This window comes from Acyrthosiphon pisum, chromosome X, assembly GCF_005508785.2.
Source record: "Acyrthosiphon pisum isolate AL4f chromosome X, pea_aphid_22Mar2018_4r6ur, whole genome shotgun sequence".
In the NCBI taxonomy this organism is placed as follows: Eukaryota; Metazoa; Arthropoda; class Insecta; order Hemiptera; family Aphididae; genus Acyrthosiphon; species Acyrthosiphon pisum.
The window spans coordinates 6,036,262-6,039,926 of NC_042493.1; positions in this window are offsets into that span (position 1 = coordinate 6,036,262).

A 3,665-nucleotide genomic window follows, 5' to 3' on the forward strand; every position below is an offset into this window, starting at 1 on the left:
CGAGTTAAGTAGGTTAATATTATCTTTCGTCTTACTGCCGTCAACCACACCACCAAAACCGGCATTATTATATACATTATAGATTTCCGACCAAAAATAAATATATTTATACCGATATGGGTGAAGTACATTGATTGCGGAAATGCGGCAAGCTCTGCAGGGTGTTTTGTCTTTGTAATATCCACACGAGTCATTTTGGTAATATCAACAAAATTAATATTCATGTAAATTTGTCGTGAATAGTCGTTAGGGGATTTCGGTGCAAAACCAGAATCGTACAAGTAATATAAATTAAAATGACTATAATAACTATATACATAATTTAAAGAACGTTAATGTGATGTACCTACTAAAAAAAAATAAACTTAGTTTTTTGTTTCTTGAAAATGGAGGATAAAATGTATTTACTAGTAGGTAGTTTAAAACAAACAAAAATTAAAACATAAACCTATTTACAAAATTGGCGGATTAATTTCCATCGCAGTATTACGCTGTTTGGTACCGTGTAGCAAACTAACTGAATTAAATTACAACAAAATATAATAAATACATATTTTAACAATATAGTATTAACAATGAATTGAATTTGTGACCATTAAAATATTTTAAGACTGTTAACACAATGGACAGTTTAATCATTTCACAGTAGAGAATTTATAAAAGACCGCTCTTAAAAGAAAAGTTCAAATAAGTTATCCGAATTAAAAGAGAAAAGAATAAATGTTCAATATTTAAAGTTAACCATTTACATATGTTCTAACCCTAAATTCTAAATTTGTATAAAAAAAAAATCTATGTACCTACATAGACATAAATACGTATCACAATATTTGAATGAATAATATATTTAATCTTAATAATTAGTTTATCTTAATAAATAGTTTCGAAAAAATAAACATGGCAGTCCAAAAACTAATAAAACAGTAACAATTTGTAAAAATGAGATATCAAATATTATTGACGTGGAAATCAATTAATCTGACAGATTTTATTGAAATAAGACAATGATTTTACGGAACAAAGATTGTCGTGTAACGTTTTTTATTTCTTTTTTACAGTTGCTAAATATGTTGTATCATTTCATATTTTGGGTTGAAGTCTCCATTGTATAGTTTAAATTCAGTTCTAAAGCCTAAAGTTTAGATACTGAGTAGAGCGATGAGTAAGTGATGTGTATGTGAATTTTTTACTTTTATATTTACTTTTTTGTCATGTTGGAATATGTGACTTCTGTTTGGGATAAAGGAGTGAACAAAAGTCGAATGTAGAAACTTTTTATATCAGATATGTAATTTGTTTGCTATAGTTGAAAGAATGTTTTCGTTATTTGTTGTTGTTTACGTTTAAAGTTGAGAAAAGTTATTGACAATTTGATGAGAATGAGTGACATTTACTTCATCCATATACGTAATTATAAGATGAATTTTGATTATTTTTCTGTATTTTGGAAAATATTAATAATCCCAGAGTATTAGTGTTCACCGATTTTATATAATGTTAAAGTATTATATAAACCCGATTGATGAATAAACTTATAATATGTTAAATGTATTTAAATAAAGTTATGAATAATTTGACAAATTTATTTTATTTTTTATTTTTCTAAAATGTTAAATGTTTATATGGAAAACTAAAAATATAAAATAATAAGTTTAATAAAAGTTATATTTTGGATAATAGGGTTAGGTATATTAAAATGTCTTGAGCAATCCACAGTTGGTTACATATTTTAATAAATAAATCAAAATTGATTAATTTTATTTATTTTATCTATAAGGAACTATGTTATATTTTGTCAAAGTTAATTTTGTAAGATTTCAACCTAGTCTAAATTTGTAAAGAAAAGCTTGAGACCTTGAGTAGTATTATTGTTGTATAATAATATTGTGTTTATTTTTTTTTTATGTCTCACGTCAGGTTTTAGAGAAGCATACGTCTTGATTCATTTGTCAACGATGATGGTAGATTGTGATGCAAATTTGATCTATTTGATAGTTTTTTTTAAATATTGAGAAAAACTAACAAAAAACCACCGGGAAATAGAATATTTATGCTAAAGAAAATCGATCTTGTATTAGATTCTGAGCTGAGCGATGAATGTATTGATTTTCTAATAATTTGTGTTTTTTTTGTATCTGTATACATGATGATTAGACAAAATAATGTTTTGATTTTCTACTTTGAGGGTGGTTCTCATAGCAAATGATTCTGGTTGGTATTTTTGAGAAGTCAAAATTAAAAAGAATTTCCAGAATTTTTTCGAAAATTGTAAATAATTTTTGTAGTTAGAATTTCATAAAATGTTGTTTTTTATCTAAGATTTGAAAATTAATTAGAAAATTCTTCATAATAGTTACTGCCAACAATGAAAAAAAGATGGAAAATAGAAAATGATATTCATTTTTTTATATTTAACTTTCAAATATTTACGAAGTTTGATATAAACCCATAAAATTACTTTTTTTCCATAATGGATTTTTGATATTATATTTTTCTATTTTCAAAAACGAATAAATATAGATACCTACTTGAAATGTTCAACAAATGTTTTTGTTTCACATTTAAAGTTATGCGACTTACAAACTACCGTATACTAGATCCCTGTCAAGAATTTTTTAAATATTGTATGTGTATTTATTCTTTAAAAAAAAGGGAAAAACATAAATATTGCATTTTTATATAATTTAAAAAACAAATTTAAACGTAACATATGAACTTAGTAATTACTAATTATTTGAAGTAATTTTAGTATTAAAGTAATTATATTATTTAACGCTTAACATGATGTTGAGGTAGGACTGCAAAGTAATACCTAATTATTATTTTCTAGAATATAGGGAGATTTACGTTGGAAATTTCAAAATTCCTGTTGAAGCACTTCCTCGGGTTGGACTTTATGATTTACATTTATGCCTATAACGTTTCCTATGAATGTAGCTTTCTATTGGTGAAAGAATTGTTGAAATCAGTCAAGTAGTTTTTGAGTTCATTCGTTACAAACAAACAAACCTTTCCTCTTTATATAATAGTATAGAGTATAGATATAGATATAGATAAAGATAGATAATTGGTATTTGACTGAGTTGCACTTATAGCTGTCTGCAATCCACCGCAGATGGATTGCCTACCTTATATTCTGTCACGCATTGTCCACAATCCGAAGTAGTCGGATTTCCTACCAGGGTGGCTTAATTATACTTACTGCAGTGAGGTACATTCAAAAGGAGTTGAACAATCACAATTTTTTAAAAAGTTGTAAATTTTTCGGGTAACGAAGCGCGCGGGTTCAGCTAGAGTATAATAATTTTATATTTACACACTTTTCTTAAGTTCGCTTTCACGTCTGTCTGTCTGTAATCAAATCTTGCGAGCTCGATTTGAGGCACTTTTTGACAATGAAAAATTCTGAAAATTGGTATAGACCTTGGTCATGGATGACAATACAATAGTCCGTTGTCATTTTGGGACCCGGACCTCCAGGTCGGCGATGACGGCTGTACAAAATCATCTCCGAGGAAGTACAGGTATTACATGAAATTTGTTTCATAAATATTTTTTAAACGTTTAATAAAACAATTTAATTTTAACTAAAAAGTAGAAAATTAAAAAATTAAAAAAAAATTTTTCTTAAAAACACACTTTTCTAAAATGAAATTATTTGCTGA